This window comes from Peromyscus maniculatus, chromosome 14, assembly GCF_049852395.1.
Source record: "Peromyscus maniculatus bairdii isolate BWxNUB_F1_BW_parent chromosome 14, HU_Pman_BW_mat_3.1, whole genome shotgun sequence".
Lineage (NCBI taxonomy): Eukaryota > Metazoa > Chordata > Mammalia > Rodentia > Cricetidae > Peromyscus > Peromyscus maniculatus.
In genome coordinates this window covers 13287445-13306797 of record NC_134865.1, presented here as the reverse complement: position 1 = coordinate 13306797, position 19353 = coordinate 13287445, and the positions used below count along the sequence as shown (strand labels likewise).

At 33.8% G+C, this 19353-nt stretch overlaps 1 protein-coding gene across 10 annotated transcripts in view; it reads left to right on the top strand.

The window, feature by feature from the left end:
- Positions 1-19353, top strand: part of Mipol1 (mirror-image polydactyly 1) — a 299368-nt gene that overhangs the window by 52124 nt on the left and 227891 nt on the right. The window contains exon 1 of one of the 10 annotated variants that reach the window (XM_076550616.1): positions 3043-3124. The exons of the other annotated variants lie outside the window; for them this stretch is intronic. The gene's annotated coding sequence lies outside the window, so the exon portion shown is untranslated. Of the gene's footprint in view, positions 1-3042; positions 3125-19353 lie in introns of those variants that run through there. 10 annotated transcript variants of the gene reach the window in all.

Here is a 19353-nt window from a genome sequence, read left to right as displayed (position 1 = left end):
TTTATAAATAGTTCCCAGTTGAACTAAGAAATGTAGGTTTAAGAAACAGTTATGTCAGATGTGTTGACATAGCCTTTTAATGAGCCCATGATCCCAGTTCTCAGGAGGCTAAGGAAAAAGGACATTGAGTTTGAGGCCATCATGCTCTCTATAGAGTTTAAGGACAGCATGTCTGAAAAAAGCAAAGGATGGTATGTAGCTCAATAGCTAGTGCTTGGCTAGTATGTGCAAGGCCCTAGGTTTAGTCCCCAGGACTGATATACAGATTTGGTCAATTGCCAGAAACCCTTACCATATTTATTCATTTGTCTTGAGCTTTTTCACATACTTAACCCAAGCAAGCAAATAGCTACAACAAAATATAATTATAAAAGGCTAGTTAGAGAGTCATTGAAGATAGCTACCTTTCTATTCATGTTGGCCCTCCCAGGTGAAATGTGATGCCTTGATGGTTTCCATTAAATCACAAAGTTACTTATAAGCATTTAAATTTAAATTAAAATAATTCAGACACACACTGAAACATTATACTTACAGATGTGAAATGAAATGAACATTCCTTTCTCTGATTGTTACCATCTTTCCTTCTAACTCTAAGACCTTTTCTGCAAACAGTTCACTAGAAATAATCCCATGTGTGTCCATATTTAAGAAAAATACTGTGTCTATTTAATAATATAAATGATTAAAATTTTTGCTGTTTTTAATGTACCCATACAATGTTTGTGTGTGTCATTTTGACAGAGATTATATTTCCATGGAAAATCTGTGTTCTTTTTTATCTGTTAGAACAGTGTTTGGTTCATAGTATATAACCGCTTAACAATATTTGTTAAAATAATCTTCCATATATTTTCTGTATAACTCTGTGTTGGTGTTATAAACCTTACAGATTTAATATGTTATAATTGGATCACATTTTCTTTGGCCAGTTCTTTATTGATGGACATTTATGCTCATTCCAATTTCTGCCTATCTTCTATCCATCCTCTATCTTCAACACATACCTACTGCTCTTTTCACATCTTCCAAAGAAAACGAGATGCAGAAAATCAGGGGTTCTTTCTCTCCATGTTGTTGAGATATATCAGAAACAAAGAAATAAAATCTAACTAAATTTGTTTTGTGATCTGTAGATAAGATAGCTAGGCAACTTCTTTCTGAAGTGATGACTTCCTAGCCTAGCCTGACTGAGGAGAAAAACTGTTCAGAGGTCTAGGGAAGAGTCTAGGCAGAGGGAATAGCAAGTATAGAGACATCACGGCAAGAATTAGCTAGGTGTGTATGACTGGAGGAGCAGCATTTGCCCTTAGAAAATATATTGCTTTGATGACTATTCTGTACATACAAACATATACATATTTTATAAATACCTTCAGCTTTAGAACTGTAAGATCAAATAATATGTAAGTTTCCTTTTTTGTTTTTATTTTTTTCATTTTCCTTTATTAAGAAATTTTCTACTCACTCCACAGACCACCCCCAGATACTCCCTCCTACCTCCTCCCACCCCCTAGCCCTGTCTCCCAAGCCACCCTGCATCCCCACATCCCCCAAATCAAGGTATCCCGTGGGGAGTCAGCAGAGCCCGGCACACTGAGCCTAGGCAGGTCCAAGCCCCTTCCCACTGCACCAAGGCTGCGCAAGGCGTCTCACCACAGGCATCGGATTCCCAGAAGCCTGCCCAGGCACCAGGGACAGATCCCGATCCCCCTGCCTGGGTGCCCCCCAAAGTAAATTTTCTAATTTTGGCAACTATGAGCCAGGCCACATGTATTCCATATGCTTTCTCTCTGAACCTTCTCTTGCTTGCCTGGCTCGAGGAACACTAGTTGCTGCTGTGTGGCAGTAAGAAGGCAGTTGACGGAAAGAAATTTTTTTGGAAAAAGAATGCACCAGGGATTGTGAATATTTGAGGGAATTTTGTGCAATAAGATGAAAAGCTAGGTAGACCATATGCTTATGTTGTATGTATGTTACATCATGTGACAAGATAATTGGATCTTGAATGTATGGTGCTCCCCTTTGGCCATTTAATGAAACTGTTTGCAAAAAGAAACTGTCAACATTCTTAAATCTGGAAAACATGAAATGTGAAGTTTGTAGTTGGATACATTGTAGTGTTACAGATGATTCCTAGTTTGACACTTGGATTTAGCATACAAAAACTCATGATTCAATTAGGAGGAGATTATTTTGTTCAATATTCAACCAATCAAAGCCAGCAAAAGAAGAAAAAAAAAACCTTTGTGAATGTAGTTGTTTTATAAAGAAAGGTTATTTCTTTTAAAAATAAGTTTTAGAACTCTGAAGGGCCTGGAGAGATGGCTCATCAGTTAAGGGCAGTGGATGATCCTCCAGGGGTCCTGAGTTCAATTCCCAGCACCCACATGATGGCTAATGTCATCTGTGACTTCAGTCTCAGGGGATCTAACTCTTTCTTCTGGCCTCAGTAGGCACTGAGGCATGCATGGGTGATACATACAAATAAAACACCTGTATGCATAATTTTCTTAAAATCCTGGGTGCTGTAACACTGGTGAATGAAATCCCATTAAAAAAAAAAAACTCTCTCTAAAAACATTAATTTTAGGCCAGGCGGTGGTGGCACACGCCCTTAATCCCAGTACTTGGGAGGCAGAGGCAGGTGGATCTTTGTGAGTTCGAGGCCAGCCTGGTCTACAGAGCGAGATCCAAGAAAGGCGCAAAGCTACACAGAGGAACTCTGTCTCAAAAAACCAAATAAAATAAAAACATTAATTTTAAAAGTCAAATGTTAGGCAAATTTGAAATTTCAGAGTAGTCTTTGAACAAATTTCATTTCATGAAGTGTTTTAATGCTCAGTAAACAAAGAGAGGTGAACCACATTTGAGAGTATAGGCATGTTTAAATTTTTTCAATCTACATTTTTTGGTGAGTGTAGGTAACTATCACACATTGAGATTCCATGTACTTATAGAGAAAAGGGGTTGTACAGTTTGCCTAGTTTTTTTATTTTTCTTTTATTCTCATCGCTGGGAGATCCATGCTTCTTTCTTAAGGTCCTCCTTACCAGCTAGCTTCCCTGGAGCTGTGGGCTGCAGTCTGGCCATCCTTTACTTCACATCTAGTATCCACTTACAAGTGAGTACATACCATGTTTGTCCTTCTGGGTTTGGGTTACTTCACTCAGGATATTTTCTAGTTCCATCTATTTGCCTGCAAACCTCATGATGTCATTGTTTTTCTCTGCTGAGTAGTACTCCATTGTGTATATGTACCATATTTTCTTTTATCTATTCTTCAATGAGGGGCATCTAGGTTACTTCCAGGTTCTGGCTATTACAAATAATGCTGCTATGAACATAGTTGAGCATGTGTCCTTGTGGTATGATTGAGCAATCCTTGGGTATATGCCCAAGAGTGGTGTAGCTGGGTCTTGAGATAGATTGATTCTCAATTTTCTGAGAAACCACATACTGATTTCCAAAGTGGTTGTACAAGTTTGTATTCCCATGAAACTCATTCCTTGGAGAATTAAAAATAACTTGGAGGAATGAGGCTAAGAATTTGGGATGGAGAAGATTTTAACTAACAAAGACTAATGTTATACAATGCTCATTTTATTAGTTTTTCAAAACAGCATGTTCTTTCCAGCACAACTTATAATTTTGGTTTGAAGTGAATTTTGTTTTGCTTATTGAACTTTATGTAAATTACTAATAATTAAGCAAATAACTTGTATGGTCTATAAGTTAACCTTTTTTATAAGGGAGCTAAATTTATCTGAGGATACTCTAAAATCATTCAATTATTTTTAATATAAACCAATATTTATTTGAAAGTAAGTTGTTACATGAAGTTCTTAAAGATAATAATCAGTATTTACTATCCTTAACCTTTGCTGTAAAAAAGATAGAAGAGTAAAATATGTTACATGTTTATAGAAATAGATTCCTGTTACAATATATAGATATTTTAATTGTTTGGATCTCTAAAACATCTAATTTTTGCTTAAGAATATGCAAATGTGCCATTAAATCTGCTTTTTAAGATTTTCCCAGTTTAATGTCTGAATCCAAATTCATAAAGAGTTGGAAAAATGAGATGTCTGAGCTATAGGATTCACAGGGATTTCATATGAAGCCTATTTAATCAGGATAACACAGTTATTAATATTCATAATGTCAGCTGGAACACAAATGACAGACTATGAGGCCTAAAAATTTTACTTGGTGAATTTATTAAAAGTAGCTTAAAAAATTAATGGAATTTAAGTAAAGTTGGTGAATATGAAAATCGTGTTAGCAGAAAAAAATCTCTATTAGAACTTTCTTTAAGATCATTTTGCATTGATGTCTTTTGACAGATTTCATTGGTACTTAAGGAAGAGAGATGCATGAATGGTCATTTAAGAGGATTTAAACACATTGGCACATTAATTTTTACATGAATAATAAGTACTTTCCAAAAGCAATTAACTTACAGTGTACAAGATATGAATTGAAAAATAAGACTCTGACATCAAGGTCAAAGAAAATGTGCTGTACATTTTAAACTTCATGACAGGACTTTTTAATATTTTGATTTATTTTTGTAGTTTACATAAGAAATTATTTTGAATATGATTTTAATGCATTTGAGAGCAAATTAAAGAGCATTGGTTTAGAATTTTTTCCTTCCCAAAGAATGATGGTGTAGTGGTAAACATTATGTGTTTGCATTTATTGAAGACAAACATTTGTGATAATTGCAGAATTTTATTAGAACGTGTTCAGTTCTGCAGAAAGGCGAAGGGATACATGTTAGAGTTTGTATTATAAATAGATGTTTTTAACACCAACATTGATTATAACATCTTTAAAATATAATAAGTAAGCTTCCTAAATGTGTGACATTAAGGATCATCTGAGTAGAACATAAGTAGGTTCCTGCTTCATTTTAATAAGAAAGTAAAAAGTTGGGAGTTCTGTAAATAAGATCCATTTGCTGTAGTGCTCCTATGTTTTATTTTTCAAATTCTTATTGAGCTGCATAAATAGATCTGAGTTAAGAGCACTTGCTGATCTTCCGGGGGTCCTGAGTTTGGTTCCTAGCATACTTACTGGGCAGATAACAAGTGCGTGCAACTCCAGCTCCTGGACAACAGATGCCCTCGTTTGGCCTCTGTAGGCATGCACACATACATGGCACAGACACACAACAGAGGTACACACACATTTTTAAAGAAATTATTCTTATAATAACAATTCTACCAGTCTTTAACCTTTATCATTAAACTTAAAAACAATTTTAGGCCATTATGTAAAGTCATAATACATTGTCAGTTTACATTTTTCACACAAATCTTACAGCTTATGAAAGCATAACTTAGTTATGAGATATACACCCTGCATTGACAATCCATGTGGGTGCAAGAAGACTCACTTAGGTCAGTCAGTGCTATACAAGCATGATTTGGTTTCATTAAAAGTTTAGAAATTGCTCAGTTCATTTTGGCTCTCAGGCTCAAAGATTTTTACTTAGAAAGAATTAATTACATTGATTCTATAAATTACTATACCTATAATACATTTATCTGGGCTTGTGAGATAAAAAATAATGTAAAGTTAATATGCTATTTATTTATTGACTAGAGGCTTTAAAGTTAAGATTTTTAAAGGGGAAATCTTTGGCTCTGAGAAATTCACTGATCTGCCCAGGAGAGGGCAGCATTTTACTACATCAGGCTTATTAAAAAAAATTGCCCTGCTTAGGCTGTCAATGTTTCTTGTAATTACTCCCAGTATATTTGTTGCTTGCTTATGAATTAACTTGCATTTATGGAACTAAATCATTCCAATCATTTAATTACACCTGAGGAGCTGAACTATAATTGCCTGCTTCCAACTAGGATCTGATATGGCTTGAGCAGTATTAATTTGGTGTTTACTTTTCTGAGTGCTAAAAGCATTAAAATGATTGTGCAATGGGATTACATTTTACTAATTGCTGGCATTCATTAGCTGGGTAAATGATGAGGAAGAGTGACTGTATATTGCAGAGGGATAAAATTATGGTTTTAAATAGTATATTACTAAGCACATTAAGGCCTGTAAGACATGCTTTAAAATACTCCAGAGGTTATTAAAGACTGTATTTTCTACATGTCTTGCTATATGAATCTCTTATTAAAATACTGCAATTATTATTAACCTTTTTGGGCAATATGTAGGGAAATAGCTTCATTGACTAGAACATATTTCTTTGATATTAATAACTTCCTATATTTTCAGCTAATCCAAAAGTAAATGAGGAACTGAGAAAAAGATTGCCAACTCCAGATCAACATATTTAGAGAAAATTGGAAAAGAAGAAGCTTACTACAGCTTTATTTGAGTACTTTTTAAAGAACACAGGGTTCTAGCTGGGAGGTATAGCTTATTTCATTCTCCTTTAAAAAGAAAGGATGAAGAAAGGAAAAAAAGCAAGGAAGTAAAGCCCGCATTACTTTTATCATATTTATTAAAACAAATGCAGAATAAAAATCCCACTGATTTCATAAATTAATGGTTAAAAAGTAGACTAGCAATCTTAAATTGCCTTTATAGGTTTTAAATGAATATATGTGTAATAAATTCAAATAAATAAATTTAATGTTTTAGATATAAAGTTTATAGCATGAATAGTAAAGTGTTAAACACATGAGGTTGTAGTCGAAGATGTAAGTCAAATATGTTCTCTAACCCAAGAAGTTAGAATATGTAAAAGTTTAACCTGTATTTATGAAAACATATCTGTGACAAAATAACATTTTTTTCTGAATAAGATTTAATTTCACTTGTTGAAAGTTAATTTTCCTACTATACAATGTTTTAATAAGCTGTTTATCCTATAAAGCTATTAAATAAAAGTAAGACTTAGGTGTATTTTGATATACTGTTTTAAGTTTATTTATCCAGAGATGGCTTTATTTTAGCTCCAGTCTTGGAGCCAAAAGCAGAGACAGTGCCAGAGCAAACAAGACAGAAGTGCACATGGAAGGCTGCTCAGGAGGTGGGGATCCTGATCGTAATATCAAGCCCTTCATGTGCTGGAGTGCATTCGTCCTAACCAATATGTTAGCCTCAAACACCAAGTACACACACTCTCGTGCATGCATGCCTGCATTTGCACACACTCATGTATACACACACACACACACACACACACACACACACACACCACTCACACAAAGGAGACTCACACAAAGAGACCTATGGCAAAGGAGACACAAAGAAAGACATAGAGACTTATACACATACCCAAAAGGAATCATGCATGCTCACAGAGAAAGAGAAAAACACAGAAAAGATTTTGCAAAGAGGAGAAAAAAGAGATACACAGAAAAAAAAAAACTGTACACACAAAAGCACAAAGGCGACTGGAACAATGATTGACTGAGATAGACATACAGAGGCAGAGTTAGAGAAAGACAGAGGAAGGGACATACTTGACCAAGACCCCAAAAGACAGAGATATGCACGTGGAGATGCACGCAAAGAAACACGTAGTGGCTTGAAGAAAAGCAAAGATACCAGATTTGGAGAGACACACGTCCCGGAGACAGAGCTGCACAGTAAAACAGAGAACAAGGGAAGAAACACAAAATAGAAAGGGGCAGACGTATGCACAGAAAAGCATAGGAACTAGCAGAGGTGAAAGACATCCGGAGTGGCAGACTGGGGATGGGTGGACAAACGTCCATGAGGCCTGAGGAGAAAGGCACATCAAGAGAGAAGCGTGCAGAACAGACTGAGACACAGTCTGAGAAGCAGACACATGCCTACAATAAGACACACCCAGAGGAACTCAGAGCGGGACAGAGTCAGCAGGACCCAGAGTCAGAACTGCAAAGACAGCAATTGCAGAGATGTAAGATGCATAAAGGCTGACTCTCGGACAGGCAGACAGACAGACACGGGGAAGGAGACAGAGAGAAGACACAGATATGCAGAAACAGTGACAGACAAACAGAATGGCAGTCTAAACATTAAGGCAGGCGGATAAATGCTGAGGGGGAGGGAAAATGCAGGAGGCTTCAGATGTATCCTAGTAAAATTCTGAAATTTGGGAATTCTTAGGAAATAAATAAATAATTTCGAACATGACATGGTACATTCAGTTTAAAGCTTAAATGTTCATCCATTTTCTTTCATCTCAGTTTTATCATCTAAAAATAGCATACTTACTAAAAGACTTCAGTCCTCTCTCTTGGTTTGGGGTCCTTTTCTTCTAATAAAATCTTTATAAAGTATGTACTTAAAAAATAGAAGGCTCACAGCTATTTTAAGGGGCAGTCTGATGATCATTGAGTAAGTTACTACATACAGTTTTGAAGTAAAGAAAGGTACTGTGCTTTATGAATATTTTTCTGACTTCTTTGTTTGATTTTGATTTTCATAGTTAAAACTTTCTATTTACACTGCCATTAGTGATTTACTTTCTTGCTTGAGACTCCGGGCTGCTTTTGATGCGTTTATGATTCTAATAACTGGCTGAGTTTTGTTTAAAGTGATAGTATACATTGCATTTGTATATGGTTTCATTGTAATGATAGTGGTTTTGTGCCTGTACTGTTTGCACTTACTCTTGGTCTACTTTCTTTTTATTTCAGTTTGTGATAAGAATTTTTGATGTGAACTGGAACTAATTTGTTGTGGCTATTTTCTTCTCTTATTTAAACAAACAAGCAAACATTCTTATTTTGAATAGCTAAAAAGACATTCCACTTAACTTAGGTACAAAATAAAATAAGAAGGCAAATAATGATGTATTTACATTCTCCAGTCTTAGGTCACATAGTTGTGAAAGTTATATTGTTCACAGTAGAGACTGATAGATCTTTAAGGAGCCAATGGAATCATTATTAATAAAGCTAAAGAGATAGAAGCTGTGGAGGAAGTACTTCTCAAGTGTAGTGCAGCCAGCAAGGGACCCCTGGTGCCTCGAATGTCTTTGAAAAGCAAGGCTTTAGGACCGAAAACATAGATGCCAAATAGTTTTGTAGGAGGCATGTACTATGGGAGGAGAATGGACTGAAACATTAATAAGAAAATGTGCATCTTATAGGAGCTTTCGACAATAGAAATACAAATAAAGCATTCTTATGAGATTGATACTGAACATTATTAAGAAACAAACAGGTAAATATAACATCTTTTCAGTATTGCTTCATCAGTGAACTCTCACATGTCATTTTTATCTTCAAGTTCACAGTATTATTCATAAATTGCTTAAAGTTCTATCCACACAGATATTAAAGCCTATTCTTATGAATATTATCTTACTGAATCTTATTTTACCTTTGTAAAAGAAAGTGGCCTAATTAAAACTTATGTAGCCATGTCTTTGCATTGTCTTAAATTCCATAAGGAATACCCAAGTGGCCTTTTTTTTCTGTATTTCTTTTTTTAAATATAATTTTAATTAAAATATAATTACATCACTTCCCCCTTTTCTTTCCTTCATCCGACCCCTTCCATACTCACTCCCCCTCAAATTTATTGTCTTTTTTCTTTATTATTGTTACACACGCATGCGCGCGCGCGCGCACACACACACACACACACACACACACACAACATATCACATACAATCTTTTACTCAATTTCCTATACAAATAGTGCTGAAATGTTTGAAATCCAAGAGTTTAGTAGATAGATCATGTACTAGACAGGAACATTTGCTTCTGTGTATGTGTTGTCATTGTACACATTTTAGAAAGTGTGAGCCAAGATAGATGGGATAGGTGGTGAAGGAATCTAAAAGCATCCTCTTATTTTCTTCCGTAATTGAAGTCCAACCTTGAATGAAGGAATGAACAGAGTTTCAGTTACTAGATGCAGCACAGCTACATGAACTCTGATGCAGTCTTCTGGCCTCTTAAATAAAGATGTTTTACCTTTTTATAAACACTTCCCATTTCGCAGCATTCTTTTTGTGTTTTTTAAGAAGTAAAACAAAATGTCTTGAAGAACTTATGCATGTATTCTAACAGGTAGTTTTATGGTTGACTGTTTAGGTCTTTTTAGCAATTACATGCAGCCCTTCATATCTGTGGATTGTGTAGCCAAGAATTTAGCCAGCTGATGGAAAACATTTTGAGGAAACCTTGTGTGTGGATTGAACAGGTGCAGAATTTCTTTCATATTATTTTCTAGAGAATCCAGGGGAGCAACTATTTGTATAGCATTATGCATTACAGTCAGTATATAAAGGATTTAAAGTATTGGAAAGGCTTGTCTGTAAGTTATGTGCAGATTCTATGCCACTTTGTTTAAAGGACAAGGACCTTACCTGCTGGTTTTGGTATTAGTAGGGCATCATAGTACCAATATCCACTTACTTATTTGACTGTATTAAAGAAATTGTAAGTCTCTTATGTATAATAATTTGGAATAGTATAAATTCCAAGTAATTTCTTACACAAGGGGTTTATCACAGGCGTATGAGCTGGGGGGTTTTATACTTCACAATAATCTTTTGGAAACCATTTACGTATTATATGTAGGTAGGTATGCTTGCCATAGTGTGTACGCTCATATAGTATTGGTAAAAAACAAGGCCTAAGTAACAGTTACCTTTAGAAAATTGTGAAACTTATTTAAATTTAGAACCTTTAGGGGTCAGTGTTCCCTAAGAAAGGTTAAAAAAGGCGACAGTGCATATCAGAAGCATATTACATCTCCTATCTTTTAAGTATTTTTTACTAATTGAAAAAAAGAAATGGTATGAATCACCTAGCTTGAGGAAGCTTTAAATTGAATCTATACTCTGTTTAGATTGTAGAACTCTTTCTCCTTTTTAATAAAAACCCTTTAGTTTAATGAATTTTTTCAATATTATCCTTGGTTTTAATATTTTAGGGAATCATATTTAGTATACATTTTATACAAAGAGGAGCTATTTCACTTACACATTGCCTTGGTCCAATCCTGCACGGGCTCCAGAGCCTTAAACTATTTCCTTTAAGCTTCAATGTCTTTTAAAGTGAGTGTGATTCTACATCAGGAGTTTTTGGACTTTGGTAACATTGTGAAAACCCACCACCCAAACTACGCAAGCAAATAGAATCTGCGTATCACATTTGACTGGAGTTTAGAAGATGTTTTTAGAAATACCATGTTAGTAAATTTAAGTAAAACTCAGAAATTATCTTCCTTACTTTAAAATTAGACCAGAAAATATCTAAAGTTCTGGTTCTTGTTTTTTTTTTTTTTTTCAATAAACAAAGTAAATAGTCCCAATTTTTCCACTATAAAATAAATAAAATTGGCTTTGGTGGTGCATACCTATAACCCCTGCACTTGGGAGATAGTGGCAAGATAATCATCAGTTCAAGATCATGCTTAGCTACATAAATGGGCTCAGGATAGCGTGGGCTACATGAGACCTTGTCTTAAGCAAATAAGTTAATAAATAAAATAAGGCAGGAGATGACTTTTAAGTATTATGTTTGCTTCTTACTGAATCAAATAGTTTATTTGTGTTTGTTACTTTGAGTTTGTGCTAACTTCTATCTCTTATTGATTAGTTCATATTTCTCTTTGGAAGAGTGAGTGTGTGTGTGTGTGTGTGTGTGTGTGTGTGTGTGTGTGTGTGTGTGTGTGTGCGCGCGCACGCGCGCGCATGTATGCTTTTCATCTTTTCTGAAGTTTGTTGTAATGGAATTCCAACTATGATTTATTAACATTTTTTAAGTAGATAACTAAAGCATGCTAGAAAACCTTCTGTGATGCATTAGATGACATTGATCATTATGAGTAGGATCTCACTTTGTGAACTAGTTTATTGTGTTAAGGTAGGGAAAAGATAGCAGTTGATTAGAGAAGACATCTCTTTCTACCAGCAAGATAGCTGGTAGAGAAAAGAATTATATTTTTTGGACATTATGATTAGATGCTTCTTTACACTGAAAGTTTTAACATCTGTAGATAGCTAACCATTCTGTGCTACATTGTAGGAAATAAATTTCATTTAATAAAAGACTTTCTAGTAAGCATTCTAAGTAAATAAGCTAAATAGTAATTAGTTGTTTTCTTTTCTTGTTCGAGTCTTTTCTTTTTGCCTGTGTTTGAAAGAAGATAAATTTCACTGGAAAAACCGATGCATTTTATTAATTTTAATAAAATGGTATGATAGAAATAACACAAATTTTGGAACTAGATAAGCAGAAGTTCTGTGCTGTAAGTCTTATTTAACCATGCACCTAGACTTGCATGCAAGTCTTATAATTCTTACATTTCATTTGGGGAATTGAAAAGACATTTCTTCATTGCTATTAAGAATATCATATTTGCTGTATGAAAAAGTCCTGCTACAATTTCCAGAACATAAAATATAGTTATTTGGTGTGTATTTCATATTTATGTTATATATGTGTCCAAATATCATTTTAACTAAAGTGATAAAAGAGGGGCTAGAAATGCTAGAAACAAAATAAAAGATTGCTGACATATTTTATGGAACATTTAAATAAATTGGATATCCTTTCTTGCTGTAAACAATGTGTTAAAAGTTCAAGAACATTAGGCCATATTAAAAACTATTTTATATGGTTATTAGTTTAATAATTTTATATTGTATTTAATGTTCAGGATGTCATTAGAAACTTGATTTTTAAAAGAAGTCTATAGAATATAGAGTCAATAATATTCACTTAGGGTAAAATCCAATTTTATATATATTGAAATTCTGATTATAATAAAAACCTTCAGACAAGTACCATTGACATACAGGCTTAAATGCCTATTTCTGCAAGTATGAGTTTAAGATTGTATTTTATAATTTTATGCATGCCTTAAAGGGGTTGAATAAAGAACAGAGCTGCAATGTGATTAAATTCACTATTTAGCTCCATGGGACTTGGCTTAACAGTGTGCTAGTAGCTTCTACACATGACTATCTAAAATATCAGATAGAGAGGAGGTAGGATTCTGGCAGATGGCCAATAAGGATTGGCAGTTCCTGAGGAGATGTGGACTCTTCCTTCAGAGCAATGATGTACGGTGTGCTCTTTTCCTAAAAAAAAAAAAAAAAATTAGTATGTTTAATTAATACAATTCTGTGGTTCTTTATTTTTAAAGTTTAGTATGAATGATTCTGTTACTACTTGTGCCTCAGTGGAAGAATGGAATTCTCTACAAAAACATTTTTATAAGGTAACATATTTTTAGTTGGTTGTGGACTGTTTCCACAGTCATCATTTCTGATATAAATATGTCACATAGCTGGGATAGTAGGTTCTTTAAAAATATTTCTTGGCAGTGTTTTTAATAGCCTTCTTTCTTTTTTTTTTTTTTTAGAGCACACCAAATTTGAGAAACTGTCACAGTGTTCCCATACACCTTTTGCCCCCTCACGTACACAACACCTTTCGCTACAAGCGTGCTGACCGCTGTGGAACGTTGGTTATAACCCATGAACCTACCCATAAATTCTCAGTAAGGGGGAAAGTTGAAAGAATAGGAATGTCTGTCTTCCTCTCTCAACAGCCCCTTCTTTCCTGAAAATTAAAGTCATATGGGGATATAATTCTTCATATTAAATTCTTGGTACACTTTTGGTCTTTCAGCTTATAGAAATGATATAATCAGGAATGAGGATGAAATAGTAGATGTATTTTCCCCCCTAGGTTCTCCTTGCTCATATTTTGATTCCATTGTTACAATTTTCTCCTTGGAGAACTTAATGTTTTTTTTTTAATGTTTTATTATTCTTCTTGAGAATTTCAAACTATATTTTGATCATCTTCCTTCCCCTCCCTTAACTCCTCCCAGATCCATCCCCACTGGTGACCAACCTAACTTCTTATTCTTTATCTCTCTAAAAACAAAACCCAAACACACATATATTCCCCCTCAATTCTATTTTGAAACGTAGATGCTTTTTCAAGTTTAACTGTAGACCATGAAAATATTGCTTGAGCTTGTAAAAAGATTTTGCTTCAGTTTTTTTTTTTAAAACAATATTCTGTCTTCTTCACTAAAAAAATCCTTCTTTATTTCTGGCTATTGCATTTCATTTGAGAATATTCTCAGAGTCCTTATTTATAACACAAATCTTCATATGTTATTCTTAGATCTTTAATTTTTAATAAATTAGAATTTCTGGATTTTACAACACCATGTTCTTGCAATCATTAATATAGAATTCTGAATGTGCACTGGCATTTTGTTGGTCAAAGAAATTAGTGTACATTATATAAACTAATGCTAAGGCAAGTTACTGAGTTATCCTGGTTAAATATAGAACGGTCCTGGCAGGACTGACTTCCTTGGCTGAAGGCATTTTTTTTGTATTGCCCTTAGCTGGCAAAGCTGTGTGGTATAATGTACATCTACTCACAGATTGAATAAATATCTAGTAGTAGAAAAAGAGTTTTTGGAGGAGTTACTCAAATATTCCAACATTTGGTGCATTGGTTTCATATCATGTAGGACAGACATTCTTTTGGAGAGAATTTCAGATACTATTTTTCAGTCTGTTTTTGCTTCTTTGGGATAATATGAAAAAGATTAAATAAGGCAGGCCTCAGATTTTTTACTCTGGTTAAATAGGTTATTTTTGTTTTCAATAATTGAATTAAACATATTGAAAGATGGCTGGGATATAGCTCGTGTGCTCAGTAAATATGAGACCATGTCTTCAGTATCTAGTGGTACCCAAAATTAGTCTGTAGCCTTTAGATGTAATTGATAACACTTTGCCAGATCATAGGATTGTACTGATAAGATGTGAAAGAAAGAATCATTATTAAAGAATCATTTCAACTTTCATGTTTAGATTTTGGATTGCTCTAGTTTTCAAATATAAATTTTGAGTATTTGAAAATTAGTATACTAATGAGTAAAAATGAAGAATAGTCATTTCATACTGATAAAATGTTTGCAGCCTAGAAAGTTGTGTGTAAGTTTTGTAACTTTATATTTTTAAAAGTACAAATTAAGCCTTTTTTAAATTGCGGCTGTTAATTTAATATGTTCTGAAATCATCAAACTCAATAGGCTAATATAACTAGGAATATTTATTGCTTAGAACATTGGTAGTGTAGCAAAATAAACAAGAGAAGCATAAAATAGGTATTTGCTTTTTAATTAATTTTCTCACTTGCCCTAAAAGTATTTTTAAAAGTTGTAGATTTGTGTCAGTTTCTAGAAGATTAGGGTAATTAGAATTAATTTCTTATAATACAGCATATATTAGTGGAAAAATTTTTGATAAGAAAGACAGAATTAATGCATAATCCTTAAGGTTTCATGCTTATATTAAGATTTTGAGTTGGGAATAAATTATTCTGTATTTTTCCCAGCTTAATGAAAATGTAAAAAATTATAATTAAAAATGTATTTTAAATAGATTAAAGTGTTCAAAATATGGAAACATCAAGAACTTTTACTCAATTGTTTTTAAGAGTTGAAAGACAGAAAAATAAGTATATCAGTGGAATCCTTTTTTTCCCCAGGAATCTTCATTTGTTTATATTTTATAATCAACTAATATGGAGTTTAAGATTAGGACAGGATTATATTAGCCCAGGTAAGAAGAACAAAGACCCCACCCTTCTCCCCCAAAAGGTCATTGAAGTAGTCCTTGATCTACTGAAATTCTAAAAGAGATGAGCAACAGGGACTTACTGTGCATTTTAATAGGCCATTTGCTTTCTAAGATGGTCTATATTGGCCTTTTATTACCTTTTTTTTTTTTTGTCTCTGCTCCTCCCCCAAGTCATTTGAAATGAACACATTATCAAAAAACAAATTTACTTTTCCAGGTCTGAGGCTTTTCTTTCTTCTTTTTTTTTTTTCTTTTATCTCAAGGTCTCAAGGATTTAATGCTTTTAAAAGTTTAAAATGTCAACTCCAACCAGGGCTGAGGATTCTTTTTGTGTAAGTAGCCAGGTACTAGTGCAGGAGTCAGCATTATCAAAGAAATAGCCCTTCTACCTTTTTAGTTTTTATGGTTTTGTTTTTCTTACTAATGATGGCAAATGTGAATAAAATCCATCATTTGCATAGGAAGTTATGTAATAATACCATATAGAGTATAATGATTTCCTAAAACCTTGTATTTAAAGTAACCGGAATTACAATGAGAGATAAACAGAATATTTACCCATCTCTTATGAGCTGCTGCTGATATGTAAATTTATTCTTCTACTTTGCACAAATATACTTTTGAGCTACTGCTTAAACACTTTGAGGTCCTTAGTCAAACAGTTTTAATGATGCCTCCAGTATTATGAAAGTGTGACATTTGATGAATGTCTCATATAGTTTTGATATCTGGGTACATGTCAACAAAAAAATTGAGCATTAGTTTGTCATGCAACACCTAGATAATTTATAATTTTACTGTTTATATCCATCTTGACATTTTTTATCTGCCAAAGGCAGGTTTCATTTGGAATCTTAATCTGAGATTTATTTGGTGGATCTGGAAATCATAGCCAGGGTTCCCACAGGAAATGGTCCATCTACCAACAGATTAAATGGCAGTCCTGCAGTTGTTAGGGGAGCTGCGCATTTAACACACATGCATACTCATTCAGTCAGCACTGGGGAGAAAAATTAAAGTAGTAACCCAGGTTTAGGAACAATGTAGCTAAAAAGTCCCATATTTGCTGAATGACAAAGGGTTATATAGCAGCATTTCATTTTATTATTCGTGCTTGAATTTCTTGTTTGCTTTGTTGAGTCTGCTGACGAATACTAATAAACGCCTGCAACAATCCAGACGAGAGATGCCTGGCAACAAAGCTACGCGGTGGACCTCCCTGATCTTCTCCAGTTCACAACCTGACCTTTTGAAAAATTGCCTGGGCTAAGCTGCAGAATTTGGGTGTAATGGTTATTGTTAACTCCAGCTTTAGGATTTATTAATTTGTGTGATCAAGACTTACCTATACTTCAAAGTTTCAAAAGACCAAACACAATCATCCATCCATTAGAACTAACATTTTATGTCAGTGAATCTCGATTGGTATCTGAGTGGTGCTTCTTCTGTTTTATTTTCTTATTCTAAAGATATTCCTGAATAAAATGAAAGACATAGGAAGAAAATCTGTTTTTCTTTTTATACTTACTAGAGTTTTGTCTCTAATAAATGTGCTCAGAATTTGAATTTAGAATAGCTGTGCATTTAACTTAAGACAAAAATTATGATTGTTTATGTGCTGTTGTAAAAGCTTAAAATTTACTGAGCTCATTCATGTTTTAATTACATTTTATGAATTATTCTTAGAAATATTGGGAAAGTCTGAAAAATATTTGAAATATATTACAAATTATATATAGCTCATAACAAGGAAAATAAAAGAATAAAATTTACTCTTACATTAATTAATCAAATTTGGGATAGTTTTAATAGTTATTTCAGCTTGAAGAATATTTTTAGTATTTTAAATAGGGTGATATGAGTTTTACAAAGCTTTTATTTCTGATGTAATTATTTTATGCTTTCAGGTATTGATTATATTATTTTACTGTTCATTTTCTACATCAGATAAAAGACATTAAAACTGAAAATCTTAAATTTTAGGATAGAATTTTATGAATATTTATATATTTTAAATAGTTCTTGCATATAAATTTGAACTTTTCTCTATAGACTAAATATTGGTGTGTTCATGACTATTTCAGTTTGATAATACAAAAAGTTTATAAAATCTAGTGTCGGATTAACATCTTAAGTTACTCTTATATAGTAAAGTAAAAATTCCAGTAAAGTAATTTCCGTGAATAGCCAGGGGGTGATTTGAATCCAAATCATTGGATTGTCATAATCAGAGATAAATAACCTCAGCACTTCTTTTTGATGTGTTTACTTATCCAGATATATCCCTGCACAGGAGCTCAAAGGGTGCATTTGTTCTGATACTAATTCTAGTATCCCAGTGAATACTATTGACAGTTTTGTAGGTTTGGGGTGGGGGACTTACAAGTCTTCAAGCCTTCTAAAAGCTTTCAGAATCATATAGCTATATCTAGACTCTAAGGGGAGCTGTGCTGTAAACGGACTATAAAAAGAATGTAAGATATCTCCAAATGATTTTATATTGCACATTGAAGCAGTGTTTGTATGTTACTATTACTTGTTTCTTATTTCTTGTTTATGTGATTACTGAACATTTAAATGCTATGAATATCTTTGGATAGTCCTGGTCTCAACAGAACTTGTCACTGAGACTCTACTCATTCTGCCACCAATCTTTTGTGTATCTCTACAATTATTCCTCTGTTGTCTGTCTCCCTTAATCTTTGCTATTTCTCCTGAGAACAGACAGTTTTTTATTTACCTTTAAATTCTATTTAACTTCTGGCACCATCTCAGTGCTTAGTAGGTTTTATTCAGTACTTTTTTCTTTTCGCTTTTCTGGTTTCCTTTTTGTTTTCTGTGAGCCTCACTATGTAGCCCAGGCTAACTTAAAATTTATACCCATTCTTTTCCTTTTTTCTTGGGTGGGATGTTTGGAGAGTTTTTCTAGGGAAATGTTCTCTGACTGATTTATATCCATAGCCCTTGTCTTGAACTTGGAGTCTAGGCTGGCCTCCAGTTTACAGTCATTCTGCTCCAGAATCTTCAGTGTCGTGATTACCAGTGCATGTTAGCTACCACATTTACATACACTTTTTTTTACTCATTTGGCGTCTATATATCTTTGAGATGGTTTTAGAAGTCATTATTTTCTTTCACTGATTCATTTCAATATTATAAAAATCTAATGTGATCACTGTTTTAACTATGTATTTTAAGGAATAGAGTTTATACTCAATACTTGGAGATGGACACAGATGAGACCAGAAAAATTAGAGAACACATCTATGTAATTCTTTTTCTATGATGTATTTAACCACAACAGGTTTATTATTAACTTGGTGATGAAATTGAAGTATAGACAAAAAGATTACTGTATAGTTTCATTTTTTTAAATATGGGAACAACCTAAAGTTTTTTTTTTTTTTTTTTTTTTTTTTTGAGACAGGGTTTCTCTGTGTAGCTTTGCGCCTTTCCTGGATCTCACTGTGTAGTCCAGGCTGGCCTCGAACTCACAGAGATCCGCCTGGCTCTGCCTCCCAAGTGCTGGGATTAAAGGCATGCGCCACCACTGCCCGGCCCTAAAGGTTTTTTGAAAGCTTCCATGAAGGGCATTAAGTGCAAAGAAACTGCTAAAAATAATAATTTTTTCATGTTATGGCTTTTGAAGCCCCAAATCAGTATTAGCAGACAATGCCCACATAATAAAGTGAGTGTGAGCATATGGTACCCATTATAAAGTCAGCATGAGCATATGGTACCCATGTATAAAGTCATTGTGAGCATACGGTGCCCATGTATGAAGTCTGTGTGGGCAT